The 16,538-nt window shown below is 41.2% G+C and overlaps 1 protein-coding gene across 7 annotated transcripts in view; it reads right to left on the bottom strand.

Annotated features, from left to right (window-relative positions):
• ADD1 (adducin 1) overlaps nucleotides 1-12,483 on the bottom strand; it is a 62,791-nt gene extending 50,308 nt beyond the window's left edge. For 5 of the 7 annotated variants that reach the window (XM_084205041.1, XM_084205044.1, XM_084205045.1 and 2 more), the window contains exon 1: nucleotides 12,346-12,482. The gene's annotated coding sequence lies outside the window, so the exon portion shown is untranslated. Of the gene's footprint in view, nucleotides 1-12,324 lie in introns of all 7 variants that reach the window. The other 2 variants (XM_084205048.1, XM_084205042.1) reach the window with 2 other exon arrangements.
• Between the last annotated feature and the right edge of the window lie 4,055 nt (nucleotides 12,484-16,538).

Raw genomic sequence — 16,538 nt, 5'->3', positions numbered from 1 at the left:
AACATTGACTGCATCCCTTTCAGAACTAGTATAGGCCATATCTGCAGGGAATGCTATTCTAGAGCACACAATAAATAAAAGATTTTTTCAATTTAAGACAACTGAGCAATACTCAACTTCAATTTTGACAGATAAAAGGACTAAAATGAAAAAAAGTCTAGAAATTAATATACAGCCAGCTTTCTGAATATTAATTTCTAGATTTTTTTCTTTTTAGTCCTTTTTCTTCTCTCTGATATTTAATAGTATATTATCAGCTAACAAACATATTACCCAGTTCACCAGAAGAAGGCAACTCTTAAGTTTCCAATGTCATGTGCATTAAACAAATTAGAAGAAAAGAATTGTTTGACTTTTCAGTAATTATTTCTATTACTCCAAGGCAATAACACTATTTATTTTAATCTGACACCTTTTCAGTTACCATGACAAATCCAATACAGTCTAATTGAAAAACATACTTCAAGAATAAAAAGTCAAGATAATCACTTTGTAGAGTGTTCTTATGGCCCACACACTAATACAGTCTTTCAAAATGCCAGTATTTATAAACAAATTCTCCTCATTAGAAGAGCCTTGAGATGACATCTGCTAAGTCATCTGTGCTCTGGAGACTACTGACTAACAGTTTCAGATTTTGGGCTTTTTCTTTTAATACATGAGACTCTCTCTAGTCCACACCTGTTCCACAATCAATGACAAGACAGAATGTCTAAATAATAAAACAGGTTAAATGCAATTTACTCAATATTCACATAACAATGAACACTTACTCAAGCTTTAAAGTATTAACTATTATTTAACTGTCAATCACTGTTCTCCCAAAATTGTATTTAGGGATGTAACTTAGCTAACAGTAACACTTAAACATGTGCAAAGTACCATTTATGTCATTGACATTATACCCATGTAATTATTTACCATTCATATTAATCACTATGTGTAAATACAGCAATTTAAAGGGATAAGATCTGGTTCTTAGTCTTCTACATTACTTTTGAAAACATTAGAATACTATTAAATTTATGAATCAAGAAAAATCATCTTAGCACACTGAGAGGGCTAGAAACTGCTTTGGCAATTATTTAGACCAAAAAATCAACAGGAAATTCAACCAACAGCTGAAGGGAAGTCAATAAAACACGTTAAGCACAGACAGGAAGGAACCTTTCAAACATCATTAAATTTCTAACCTGTCCTAGCCAAACTTCTTTCCATGCTTGAATTTCCTTCCTAAAATGAAGTTTTCTAGATGAACATTTAGAACAAATAAGTAACAGAGATGAAGCAGAGAAAAATACAAAGCAGTTACTGTATTTCTGCACATATAAAAACCACATCCAGTAATACAAGCTACTGATACAGATAAAACAATTGCCCAAATGAGTGCTTACAAGTTCCCTCCTGGGTCTGAAATACCTCAGCAGGAATTAAATCATGATTTAACATGTCTTAACAATTGAATAAATTAGAAAAATATTGCAACCTCAGGCAACATTAATTTATCAATTTGCCAATTAGTGTTCTTCTGTCAGGGAGAACACACTAGAACCCTTTCCCCTGTCAAGTCTCCTTTAAAACTATCATTTTCTAAAAGGCAGAGATATAGGACTGTCTCTCAATAGTGCAACAGCACAATGCTTTCTCAAAAAATAAAATTCCAAATTTATTAGATGGCCAGTCTTACGACAATACACAGGAACAACAGGACAACACACAGCAACACGGTATAGAGTGTTTTCACTACCTCAAGCTTACACCAATGGGAGTTATTTTTAAGCAGCTCAAAGGAGGATTTTCAGAGAACTATGAAGACAATGACATAGCTGGGCACGTGTTGTGGGTAGGTCCCTTCAATCACACAGGACAGAAGGAGCAGAAAACAATACAGGATTCATTACAAAATCTATTGAACTATGATGTCTTGACTTGGCATTTCTTAAGGCAAAACTCAATATATAGGCACTAGAAAAAACACAATGTAGCATATCCTATAAAACAATATTTGAAACATTCTACTTGTCTAACATTTATTATCCCCTGATATAAGTATTTCTATACCTCAGAATTATTTATTATCCCCTGATATAAGCATTTCTATACCTCAGAATGCAACTGGTGCACTTGTCCAAGAAAGAGACTCCTCATGTACCCACAGGTGTCTGGGCAGTATCTGGTCAAGTTATTGTACCTCTTTAGTTAAAGTCAGGAATCATGTGAACAAATGGATATTCCAGGTCAAGCAGTTCAAATCCCAAGGTAGGGTGGAAAATGACACTACATTCCCTCCCCCCCCTTACATAAGCTAACCAGCTCCACCTTAAAGACAGCCTTATTCCACTACTCCTAAGGGAAGGCTGTTGCAGACTCCTATGCCTCTGTTGCTTAGGAACCATCTTTTCTAATTTCCAGATTAGGTTTGTTCTTGGATAGTTTATACCCATTTGTTCTTACACCTCAAGCACAAAAAGCTCTTTTTACCTACCTGCGTTGTTTCACTTGTTTTTATGAAGAGCAACCTCTTCCATTATTTGTTTCACCAGATCAAACATGACACTCTCTGAGTTCCAGGAATTAGTCCCTGGATCTCTTTTAGTCTAAACGTCCTTTTTACTTGATGGTGGGTTATAGGAATTACATTTTGAAGTAAGCTTTCACCAGTACCAGAAAAAGTCAATACCCCTTTACTTCTTTAAAGAAAAATATTAGCAGGGCAACAACAGTGTACTTGTTATCCTAATACTGATCTCCATTGCTAACTCTGATTGGTTTGTCATCCTGAAGTGTTACAATTCCTTTAATGCTCTTTGATACTACTCCTTTTCCTACTGGTCGTGTCTTAAGGTCTCACCTTTGTTCTGTGCAAAACCTTTTTTTGTACTGGTGATGTTTGACATCTGATGAAGATCATGAGATTGGCACGAGAAATAGGAATGGATAAATGATTTTGATGAAAATACTAAATCTCAAAACTGGTCCTGACAAATTCCACTGCTTACATAGCTCCAATACATCATCCACTGGTCATCAAGTTCTATCCATACTTGACACACCCTGTCACCATTCAACATCAATTGCCACAAAAACATCCCTCTAATTTTTACATGCAATCATACTGCATATTATGTGACTTCTAAGTTACAAGGGGTCAGCTCTAACCATGTATCCTCTCCAAGAAGTCAGGGATCTTACAGAAGAGGTGTTAGATTTCTCTGACAAATCTTCCTCTGTTAGGAGCTGTATCACTTCATACCCTTTTCATTCTAAATTTAAATAAATCTCTGTATATTAAGGTCATACTAATGATGCAATTACTATCCCAAATCACCTTTTTCTCTTAATGCTGTGAGTACTTTCACTGTTCTCCAGCCATCCAATATCCTTCTGCCTTGCCATTTAATAACAATTCTTGCAACTGAGTCTCTAATTACACAAATCACCTACTTCAAAATTGTAGAGTAAACATTACACAGTTCCACTAACCTGCACTCTGCAAGTTGGGCTTCATCTTCATGGAAATCATCTTTATAACTTCACTTCAGTATGACTTACATGCATGTGCTCAAAATGTCTTCACTGAAAATTAAGGCAAACTTTCCATGTAGTCTTTCTCAAGTATCTAAATTATTTTTAGTCTTATTTCATTACCCCCATGCTTCCTGACAAGACACATGAAGAGTCTTATTCAGGTTTTCTGCTTACTCCTGATGATCCTTTGCAATTTGCTATCAACCCTGCTAGATCTTGTATCTCTACTTTTTTCTACATGGAAAAAAACCCAACTTTAGTAAGAGCACAAATATTTTATACACTTGCCAGAATTACCTGCATTTATTGCTGCATCAGAAGTTCAGCCATGCCAGGAGTAGCTGAAAGCACCTCATCAAGCCCTGAACACTGCTGTAAACTGGAATTGCAAGAACATTTGGATGCCAAACAACTTATGGACTTTGCAATTTGAATGTTCACTTCTGCAGTTACAATTATAAACAGCTTTTCATGACACTCGGACACATTTGGGTCTTTTTGCTTTAGCTGAGCCTTTTTTTTTCTCGCTTTTCCCCCTAAACAATGTTTGTGTAAAACATTAATAAAAAAATTATGCCACAAAGTCTCTTGAGAGCTAGAAAAAGGAAACGCAAGTTAAAACTGCTTAATTTCAGCTTCAGCCCGAATCAACCAAATAAAAAACAACAAGAAAACCTGTATTATCAATATTTTGGCCTGAGAACAGACTGCACAGCTATTACAAAACTTACTTGGGGGGGGGGGGAAGGGGAAAAAAAAAGTCTGCAGAGACAAGGTTCCAATTTAGGATTACCATAGCAACAGAGAGGAGGGAGGGGAAAATTACCAGATTACTCTCTAAAAATCATCAAATCCTTGAAAGAATAAATTTAGATTTCAGTTTCAGTCAAATTAACTTAATTCATCCTATTCATTAATGATAAACACATCTAATTAAGGACTAAATTAAACAAGCAAAAACTGTAGCGCAAGAAACAATGTAGCAAATACAACATTTCAGACCTCACTTTTCCTTCAACCATAAAACATATATTTGGTATCACAACAGGTCTTCATACCAGCAGCCAATAACAGCATTATTTAGGAAGGTGTCCAGTTCTGATTAAAGGTCTGCAAAGAAAAAGCCATTTGAAATCTGCCTCATTCTTGTTAAGTGACCTGAGTAGCTACACTATTGAAAATAGGCAATAATATTCCCCCATTTGCCTAGGGAGTTTAATGAATTTCTGAAAATATAGTTTCAGAACAGAACATACATACAGAACAGAACTAACATATTTCAACAACATATGTAGGTACAGTAATGATCCCAAAAACCAGGGAATGTAGAAATAAGCTTAAGCTCCTCAAAAAGGTGATACTCTGAAAAACAAATCCAGGATAACCTAAGTAACTAATTATTGAATGTTTTTAAATTGTGCAATTTTTAACATTCTTAGTATTTCAGAGTTGTTTTAATAAATGCCTAAATATAAAATTACATACACATTATATAAAACATTAACAATGTTTTATTAACAATTATAATTATACATTAACAACATAAAACATTAACATATGTTAATGATTGATTTAAAAACCAAGAACAATAAAAGTCTGTCTTTTTGGGAGAGGAGCTATCTCAATGCTTTAACCAAGTCACATCAGATAAGATCCCAAAACCACTGAACCTGCAGTTGAAGTAGCAAATGCAGCTACAAAGGTTTAATTTTGACATTGTGAGCTTTGCTTGAAGTGTGGAGAGCTGTCTCCCCACTTTAGTGGTAAATATTGACCCATAAAGACTCTAAGCCTCAGGCATCTTTTCCACCAGCCAGAATGTTCAATTAATAAGGCTGCCCTCATAATTTGCAAGACTGCCTAAGTCCAGCTTTCCTGGCTGACATTCAGATTTTAAGCATGTTTCCCAGCCTTCTGTTCACCACTTCTGGCTTTCGCTGATCCGCTGCCAAAACGCTTTTTATTTCCTGGTGGCTGGGCAGGCCAGAGGACACTTTCAGAGACTACCTTCTTCCAAGTTGTGCAGCAAACTGTTCACTGTGTTCCCTGCTCTTGGCTCCTCCCCAAGATTCTGCAGTGAGGGAAAATAGGAGGATACTGGAAGGATTGTCATTCCACTTGTGTGAGGCAAGGGCATAGGCACCTTCAGTGGCCTCTCCTTGTCCTCAAACCAACATCTCCATTAACAGACTGGAACTGAGTCAAAGAAAGCGTCCCAGGTCCACAACAAAGACTGTGGCAGGTCTAGAAGTGGACATCCCTGTCAAAATCGTTACCTAATGCTGCAACCACAAATTCTCTTTCCAGGGGAGAGGCAAGAAACTCAGTATAAGGATGGTCGACATAACTCAGCAGCATCAAGATCAGTGCAAGCTCTAAAGCAGACTGAAAGCAAAGTGGAAAATCACACAGGCAGACAGACAGACATTGAGTTACAAGCAGCAACAAAATCAAAGAACAACAGGATAGTCCTCTCTGAGTCCAAGGCACAGAAACCCACCCAGCAACCTTCCCTGAGAGATGAAACAGCTTTCCTTTGGATGAAGGATTGATATCCTATGTCCCTCTCCATCACGTATGATTCACTTGCTTTGGGAAAGCTCTACAGAATTTACTAACTTTTCACCAAAATTCCTATACAACTAAACAGAGGGAAAGCCACAGATTTATATGTACAGCTGAGATCTAAACAAACATCTAAGATCATTATTAAATTTTTTTTTCTGCTGATTAATAGATTCAAAATTGTAATACTGTACCATAAACATTGTACATATCCAAATAAATTGTAACTGTATACTTCTGGCCACCAACACTTCATGAAAACTAATTTACAAAAACAAAATCATTTTATCCTTAATTCACCTATAAAAGACATACATTTATTCCAAAATATTTCTAAGTCATCAATTATAACAGAAATCACCAGACTATCTTTGAAGACTCACCATCTAGTAAATTTTACTCTAAGCCCAAGAGGGTGGGGGGAAAAAAAAACCAAGCAAAAAACCAAAAAACCCCACATTTTGCTATGTACTAGTAGACTTAAAAATAATATCCACAGTAAGGAAAGAAAATTTCCTTTGGAATCAAAATAGAATCTTGTGCTTTACACTGAATCTGTTATTCAAATCATATGGAAATTTGAAGTGACATTTAAAAATAAAGTGACACATTAGCTGTGTAGAATTTCACCTGAAAATCATGGAAACCTTTCCAGTAACTGAAAACAACTAGAACAAAATGACAAAACTAATGAAACATTTTCTGCTACCAACTGAAGCCTTATATGCTTCCCTATATATCCTTTTTAAGTTCTCATGTTGCCCCTACATGCTGTGTCAGTCCTGTGCTCCCTCCTCCCCTCACTGGCTCACCAAGGCTGGCCAAGCCAGTGGCAACAACCACTGGGGCTGGATCCGAGCTCCCCATGGCCTGCCTGGCTCTGGGTGTGTGACACACTCCTGCTTCCCAGAGCCAGCCAGGAGCCATGCCTCCCTCTCAGCAGGGGCACAAGTCTGGCCATCTCATCTCACTGCTGGCAGAAACCTTTCATCTTTGAAGTCACCACTTTCCTGTTCAATTCAGCTGGGTGTAGCTAACAGTTCTAGAAAGTCAAGAGAAAAATAAAGTCCCTCTAACTCTGGAACACTTTAAGCTGTGCTGATTCAAGGTCACCACACAAGGCTTTGCTAGACAGGATCTTTTGGAGAAAAAAAAAGCCAAGTATATGGTACCTCTCAGTTAATGCACAACAGCAGCAAATGTGTTCTTTCAATGAATTTGAGATGGAATGGATGCTTCACAAGTGTACACACTTGATAGATTTTTATAAATATTTCACAGTGACAATACTTAAAGAAATTCATCTGTTAAAACACTAAACTCAGGGTATGCTTCATTCTTCATCTCCACAGTCACAATGCACCAACAGTGAGGTTATGCTCAGTCATTTGTAACACACACAGAGAACAGCAGCAAAAGAAAAAAACCCAAACAACAACAACACAAGACAGCCAATAGAAAAAACAGAGAAGACAGTTTTCATGGATCAAGGTTTTCCTCAACACTTTCTGGTTTAATCTGGCATAAGCTATAATAGAACTGAAATAGTGTATCAGACCTCTCAAGATTCAAGACGTAAAACAAGATAGAAATAAAAAGCATAAAAAGCAATACAACACATTTGAAATTTGTACAAACAAATCAAAAACAACATCCAAAAAACCTAAGTTTTTATGGCTCCAAGTCAAATTACAGTTTTTAATCCAAAATTGCTTTTAGATGTTTACTGATTCCAACCAAAACCCTAGATCTGGTTTTTTTGCCCCCTAGTTTTGGAGCATAACTGCATCACAATTATCTACTCATTTGAAAGTATCAAAAATCCCATAAACTGTTACTGATTAACTGCATTTACTACTGTTTCCATGACCCCTTTACAGCACTTCAGTTAGATGTATGAAAGAAAAACAAAATCTCAAAATTCTGAAATATTTTACTTCTTATTTTTTCAGACTTCCTGAGTCTAGATCTGAAAATCATACGTAATATATGGTACAAAAAACAGTGATTTAAAAAATACATTAGTCAGTTAAAAATGCAAAGGAATGTTTGATTAGTCTGAAGAGCACACACATGCCAAATCCCAATTTAAGAGTAGTTCATAATACCACAGTTCTAAAACTGAATTGAGATTTGCTTTCATTTACACTAATTTTTAATTAATCTGCAGGGAAAACCATACAAATAAGTGATAGTGAAAAACTCTTTTGCTGTTCCACTTGTTAGTGCAACTGATTTGAGTCTGAAAGGCTGATCTTTCACTGGATAACAACTGAATCCAGCAGAGCAGGCAGAGATCACTCCTCAGAATGCAATCCAATAAGCAAGGTAAAAAGGAGGAAGTTAGGAAGGGACTGAAGAAGTTGTTACTCCTGTTTGGCTACACCTTCAAGGACAACGTTTCCAGTTTCTCTGAAAGGTCAGAGTCAGTCCAGCAACACCAGCAGGCACCCAGTGGTCAGCCAGCCCGACGGGCAGTAGTTATTCACATCCACCTCTGCCCTAAACCTTTCCTTGCCCTGAAGTGAAGAACAGTTAGACTTGGAAATTCCTCAGAGCAGCAGCAACATTTAAACGCATTCAGGACAAGGACCGTTTACTGAGTTGTTGAACCTGGGTCCTAATGGCAAATGAGCCCATCTCAGCTTTCCCCTGATTTGAAAAGCAGTACTTCTGAAAGGGCGTTTCCTGAAGTCTCTTCCCCTACAACATTTGCAACTCCCAACCACTAAACCTTCTGAACTGACAAGGCCACAGTAAACATCCACTGGTGGTGAGCAAAGAAACCAATTACTTGCTTCAATTTGACTAAAGACTATCAAGATAATTCTCAATAAACAACAGATGCTTACTGAAACGGTAACAGATGTTACCATACATTCCTACAGAACTCTGTTACTGTATACATGATACTGTAAAGTGAGAGAAAAAGTAGCCAGAGAAAAGGGTAAATTAAAGTAAAAATTACTAGAGATCAAAATCTGTACAACCAGTACTTTTTAAGCATTACTACCTCTAATGAAAAGTTTTCCTCAGGAAAGAAACTGGTTCATATGCTTTACAATTTACACCTTTCTCTACTGACAGGTTTGTACAGCTCCTGCTCCCAGCCCTAGCAAAACCAGAGTATTTTTGAAGAGAAATGCTGAATAAGTAGCAAGACTAGGTAATATTTTCCTATTCCCCTGAGGAGGTTGATTAAATTATATGAATGAAAACTGCCTAACTTACGTAATCTAGGGACTTCTACTAGTTTTAAAATATATCTGCTTTTGAATCTGTTGTTATAGAAGATGCATAACTTTACAGAAGAGCTCCAGACAGGTTCCTCAGCAGATGTCAAACGACCTGCACAATGGAATCAGCAGAGGAAACGTACATTCACATCTATTCACAATCACTTTTCAAATATAAAGCACATACCACGCTAAAACTGCCAAAGAAATATTTAGTTGCAGTCTGAATTACTGATACAGTGCTATTCCACAGATCACTTTCTGCGGTGCAGTATGGTCCAAGAGTAAGCTCTAATTCAGGAGCCACCAAAGTCAGAAAATCAGCATGGTTTTTTCTTCATGCCCTCCTGCCTCAGGCGTCTCTGCTGTACAGCAAAAGCCACATTGATTCACTCTACTTCACTGAAGTAGTGGGCAAGTTTTATTAATATGCATTTTTCCCTCAAAGCAGGAGTGGCCCATCTGCACAGCAACAGTTTGGGGTTTACAAATTACTCACTATTCACCACTGCTACAACTCTTTAATTATTAAGAAAGCTATTTCTACTAGTCAGAAAAGCAGTGGATGCAAGATTTACTGCCTAGGCTCCTCAGGAAGCACTTGTTACATAGAAGTATGCCTAGTAGCAATCAACATGCTAAGCAGCCTTCTAGTTTGAAACTTTCAGTTTTATTATTTGATTCTATTTATTAACAAAATTGGCTACTTTAAAATTCTTTTTCTTTCCTCCTATACCAAGTCATGGAATGTTAGATGAGATTTGCTAAAGGCAGTTCATACTGTGAAATTACACTTCCAAAACAAAGACCTGGGGCAGAAGCAGTTTTAGCCCTACTTCTGTCAAAGTCTCTCAGTGCTCAAAGGGGTTTTTCTACCTAATTTCAGCAGATGATCCAAGTCCATACACAGAATCACACACTGGTTTGGATTGGAAGGGGCCTTAAAGATCACCTAGTTCTGAAACCCCTGCCAGAGGCATCTTCCACTGGACCAGGTTGCTCAGAGGCCTATCCCATACGTGCAAAATAACATTTAATATTGATGGTGAATCTCAAAAAATAAGAAGAGGTGAGTCATCTTCTGTTGGATACTTCTAAAAGAACTGTCACAGAAAAGTACTGATTCAGTAAATGACCTCCTTCACTCTGCAGCATTAGTGAACCATACTCTAATGAACTTACTGGCACAACATGCCAGCAAAAATACTTGCTTCAGATGAAGCACATTCAGATTTTTCACACTTCTGATCATCAACCACAGAAAGAAAACATTCAGTCAACACAACAGTTTTTGGCTTAAAAGCACTGTTCTCAGCACAGAACTTCATACCAGTAAAACTACAGGACACTTAAACATGCAAACACAGTAATGCACATAATATCTTGCTATGGCAAAGATGTAAAAACTCGCAAATGCCTCTTCCTCAAAACTCTCCTCAGAAAACCACCAAGTTTAAATTCTGTGAGGCAAATCATACAGATCATTACATTCACTCAAGATTATATCAAATTTGCTGGCATCAAATCTGTTTACTGAATATAAAGAAATACCAAAGCCACCTGTTTCAGAAGTCTAGCCCATAGCTGCATTTTTTTCCTCACTTATTACACAAGTGCTCTTAAAAGAATATTTCCTTACTGAGAAACAGAAATTTTATACCATTATATTTAATTAACAAAAATGGAAACTGATCTTAGAAATAGTTTGTATGCCTTGAAAATAAATTATTTTGCTCTATTAAAAAAAAAAAAAAACAAAACCCTGAATTTGTGACAATTAAGGACTGTCAAGAATTCCATTGGCACATATAGTCACGTTCCAAGAACCAGAGCTGTAAACAGCCTGTCTGCAGGGAGAGACCTGTAGCTTGCAGCAGATCACAGAGGAATTATCCAGTAGCAGTTGCAGTTTGAGAATTCATAAGCTCAAGGTAAGGTTTTGTAAAGCTCTGTATAAAAATGTAAGTCACAGAGCAAGAAAACTGAATACATTTGGTTTACGGTAACGTTGTGCTCTACAGCAACTTTCCAAAAAAGCAAAGAATAAAACAAAACCAGCAATGAGCTTACACCACAGAGCTACAGCAGCATCTCAGGAAAGATGTAAATTCAGCGCTCTTCCTAGCCCCCATCTCATCACAGCCATGGGTATTTTTCCAGCTTGACTGGATTTTCCCCCTCCCTAATTGCTAGTTTTAACTAAAGCCAACGTAGATTAAGAATCAACCCTAAAAGCAGCACAGCTAGTGTGCAGCAATTACGTGCAGAAAGGCATGTGACATTTTGTATCAAAAGCAGACCCTAGAAACACTAAAATGCAGATACCCCTTCCAGCAGAGGAAACAAAACAACTGCCCGTCTGCTGCTGGTGCCCCGCCAATCCCCAACAACGCACACACACATCCCAAACCCTCCCTCACTCCTACGTCCTCTGCGGACGATGACTTGGACTCTCCAAAGCCCGCATTTCGCCCCGCACGGTCCGCAGGTCCCCTCTCGGGCTGGCAGAAGGGGCAGGTGAAGCAGCAGGGCGGCGGGGGCAGCGCGGGCAGACGCAGCGCTTGGGCGCAATGGAGATTCCAAAGCCGAGCGGCCGCTTCCTGCGGCGGTGGCGGCGGCTGGAGCATCCCGGCGGGCACGGGATGGGCACCGCGCCTCCCGAGGCAGGGCTGGCAGCACCGTGCCCCCGCAGCTCAGCCCCGCCGCCCATCCCGGCCGGCAGCCGCAGCCCCTCGTCCTGCTCCCGCCTCCGCGGTGACCCCAAGCCCGCCGCAGCCCCTCACCGCAGGCACCCTACGCGCAATGGTTTTTCCGCACACCCCGCCACGTTTTCCAGGCAGACACGGCCCCCTCCGCTCCGCTCCGGGCTTACCGAGCCGGTTCCAGTGTCTGCGCCCCAGCCTTTCCTTGCCGCCCCCTCCTCCCCTCCCCGCAGCGCCCGTCTCCCCATCACAGCCCGCCCGCCGCTGGCTGCGCCCCTCAGCCTCCTCCGCACCGTCACCGCCGCGCCGCTCACCCCAGGACAGACGAGAACGGGCAGGAGCGAAGGGGCCGCGGCGGCCGGTCCCCTGACGAGGCTGTCGCTATCTCGGTCCCCGCCTCCCGCCGCTCCCGCCGCCCCCTCAGGCACCGAACGGCCCCCGCCCGACAGGGTGCGGCTTCCACGGCCCGCAAACCAACAACGGCGCCGCCCATTGGCGGGAGGGCGCGCGCACGACGAGTAAGCGGCTCTCCCATTGGCGGAGGGGAGCGGGGGGTGAGGGGCGGTGCGGCCGGGCCGCCCCTGGCGGGTCCCGCGGCTCCGGGAGCGCCGGAGGGGGGTGGGGGGGCTCGGGCGGCCGGGAACAGGCTGGGAAGAGCCTTCGGACACAGGGAAAGGGCTTCTTGTGGCGCTGGATCCCGGCGGAAAGGAGCGGCGCGGCGCCTGGGAAGCTTATCTTAGAGCGGGCCGGGAGATAGGCGCAGGCGGACATCGCTAATCGCCGAGGACGCGCTGCGATAAGGGCTCGTTATCGCGCCGCGGTGGCGGTGTCCGATCGCTGTCAGCTCTGAGCAAGGCCAGGGCCATCCAGGAGGGCGGGACTCAGCTTGAGACCTGCCTTGGCGAGGGCTAGAGACACCTGTCACTACCGAAGGTGTTCAATCAGTGGAATATCATCCGGATGTGAAATGCCAGGCCGGCGAGAAGCCGCGCGGTTCGGGAAGTGTCCAGATCCATCGTACAGCTCGTACTGAGCAGCCTGACGAGAGCTTTCTAAATCGCCTCCTTAGGTCTTCTGCATCCTTGGAGAGCTGTGTGGCTGGTATAACCCTCGGTTTGGTGCAGTCACGGCACCAACTGTGAACTTAACTTCTTCTGTTGTCTATTATTTGTCCATTTGTAGTATCGTTTCTGTGTCATTTTAATTCTACTGGTATGCACGTCTGCGTGTTGTATAGAATGCTGCCTGCCTGGGGGCAAATGAAGACTTGGTGGTCTGGGAACAAGCTCTCAGAAACAGTAAACCCTTCTCCTCTGCTATGTATAACCCTCATCCCCAAGTTACCCATATGTAGGGAAGATTCCAGCAAGTAGAATCTGATGGATTTCAGGATCCATAAATGCCTCCTGTGGAATACAGAAGGAATCTAGCCTGCTCCAACCACCTCCACCAAGGAAACACACTGCACTTACCTAAAAAAAGGCCATAGAGATATGCATAAACATGTATGTGAATTCAGCCACCAAAAGTGGTGGTTCAGGTGTCAAGTGATGACACAGGATGATTACAGCACATCTGACAAGAAGGCCCTACTGGACATAGATCTGCTTAATCGAAACCATCCCCCAGCTGGACATGTGTTAGTGTAATTACTAATGATTAGCAAATTGTGTCTGAACATTTTTTTCGAAGAACTGTTTGACAGTTTAAGATCATTTCACCTGCCTGGTGCTGAACCCTGTAAACCCAGTGGATGTGTACATACATGGCAGCGTGCCCTTGTCCCTGCTCTGCACCTGCAGGCTCCAGCCACTTGCCCCACACAGTGTGTTCTCTTTGATCACTTGTCAAAATACTCCATCTTGGCATCTCTCTTTCTTTCCCTTTCTCACCAAGGCATTTAACTCACAGAGCTCTCTCTTGTCTTGGAAAGTAAATGGGAGAATAAATCCATGTTAGAACTAACTCAGCAAAAAAATACTGCTTTGTTTCCAACTTAATGGGTTTCCTCTCCAGCTCAGTATGTGGCTCTAAGACCAGCAGTGGCAGGAAGGATGAGGATGTTGAGGGCAGCAGCAGTGCCCAGGGCTGGGGGAGGGCAGGGTAATTTCTTTCTCTGGCAGTGCTGGCTCAAAGTGCTTGTGTAACTGCAGGGTGCAGTGACAAGAGCAGCTTGAGCTGATCAAAGGATGCCTTTTGTCAGCTCCTGTTGGCTCTTGTGCTGCTGGTGTGTGCTATTCCTTTACCTTTCTCTTCTGTTGTCCTACTTTGTGACCTGCCCAAGGGCACAGCTTCCTACTGTCCCCTTCCAGCTTTCCCCCTGTCTCTTGCATTATCTCCCATAATCATGAGGCCATTGTTTCACCTGGCTAATCTGAAGGAAAAATTGGCGGGGGGGGGGAATATGTGCAGCTTTCTGCTGAATCAACAAACTACCTCCACAGGCTGAGACTGTGCCAGCTGATGCATGTCTGTGTTTATCTTCCCTGTTCAGTTTCTGGCCTGCCCAGGTTCCTGACCTGCCTCTGCCCAGCTGCAGGATGGGCACTGCTGGTGCAATGGCAAAGGCAGGGTTACATGGGCAGAAACTGAAGGGAGGGCTCATAAATATTGGCACAGACTAAAGCTGTGTGCTCTGCTGCAGAAAAAAAAAGACAAGACAATCTCAAAAAGCACTTCTGCATTATTTAAGACATGAAGAACTTGTCTTTGTTAACTCTTACCAGCTGGGTTTGCAGCATTACAGCTACAACAAAAGGTACAACATGAACTACATTGTTTTTCAGCCTGCAGTATTTGATTCCTTCAGGATTTTGGGTTTCTGGTGAGGATTCTAAGAAAAAGACCAAGGCAAGCTTGTTGCCAGTAGGCTTCCATTTGCCATATGCATGCACACCTGCAAATGTTCTGGAGAATGGTTACTGGCTTTCAAATAATAGCTGTTCTCCTCAGCAGGCTCCAGCAGCAGCAGCAGCACTGGACTCAACTTGCATCACAGAGTCTCAAATAAAAATTACTCAAATCAAAGATTCAATGTGAATGCATTCATTTACAAATTATTTTCATGAGGCTTTTCTAGATATCATAAAAATAGTACTCTACAATTATTTTTATGAACTCAACCTCTTTACCCGGCATTAACATTTCACTGCTTCTAGCTGCCTGAGAGAAGCACAGCACTAGGCTGATGTCCCACATCTGGCATTAAGACATTTATGTTTTCCTTTATATGGGGTGCACTTATTCCACATAAGCAGTTCCAGTTTTCTCACCTAAAACCTGGGCCTGATAGTAGCAGTAAGGCAGATCTTTCTCTCCTGACCTGCCAGAATTGTTCTGTCCTGACAGTCTGTTGACTGGGCAGGACTTGTTTGCCTACTGTCATCTGTCTTCATCTCACACAGACCTACTGCATTTCCCAGAAAAAGTTCTGGATCCTCCAAATAAACAATGCCTGTATGGGAGTTCTCTGTTGCTTTTCCCGTGGGCCTGCAAAAGGAGAGTCTTAGCAACAAAATTTCCTGGTGCCAGCAAAGTAAAAGCCAGTCCCTGGCCAGTCATAGCAGAGTTGGAGTGTTGGGAGGGTGTGTGGGGACAAACACAAGTTACCTGTACAAAATACCCAAGAACAGCCCCAGGAGTGCTGCCTCTCTCACTGGCACCCAGGGCTCTGCTGGAAGTGGGACAAGGGAGCTTACACACATGCAGCATTACTATTGAAAAGCTCATGAGGGATTTGTCTTGGAAATGATTGCATTTAAATGCCTTTTTCAAAGTTATATAAGGGGTTATCTTCATTTCAGCTGTGCACAACACTAGTAATATCTCATGGCTTATTACTAAAGTTGGTCATTGTATGTAAGGTTATGTCTGAAGTACTTGAATTCTTGTTCTTCAGAGGGAGCTCTTTTTTGAATTTTACTCATTTATGAAAGGAAGGAAAACTTTACCAATGGACTGAAAATAGCATATGGAAACAATGTAGGTTCAATGGAAAGATTACATTAAGTAAAAAAGTGCATTCTGGTCTACTTTCTTCTCTTTCCACAACCAAACAAAAACAAATCTAAGGTTTGTTTGAGCTGAAAAAAAAAAAAAAAAATTAGGAGAACTGAAACAGCACGTGGGGGAAAGGGCAGAGCAGCTGGAATAGGCTGATACCAACTATTGCCAAATTTTATACAATCTTAATCTGAGAGGCCACTTTGGCTTTAAGTTTGAAAAATATTGACTTTATGCTCAGGGGACATAGGGAAATTTTTATACATGATTGAGATAAAATGTAAATGGAGCTACATGGTTCTAGCTGGTCAGCAGCAGTTGCAGTTAAACAGAAGCAAATGTTGCTTTACACAAAGGAACTCCAGCAACCAACATTCTCTTCTAATGTTCCAATAGTCTTTGTGAAGGTTAGGGCTTGTTTTTCCAAAATGCTTTTCCAAGTAAAGCCAATTAATTTAATTGCAACATCTATGACTTCCTGAGTGTCATCTGCCTTCTAGTTGTA

The sequence above is a fragment of the Fringilla coelebs genome, assembly GCF_963513975.1.
Source record: "Fringilla coelebs genome assembly, chromosome: 4".
In the NCBI taxonomy this organism is placed as follows: Eukaryota; Metazoa; Chordata; class Aves; order Passeriformes; family Fringillidae; genus Fringilla; species Fringilla coelebs.
This window is presented reverse-complemented; position numbering and strand designations above follow the sequence as displayed.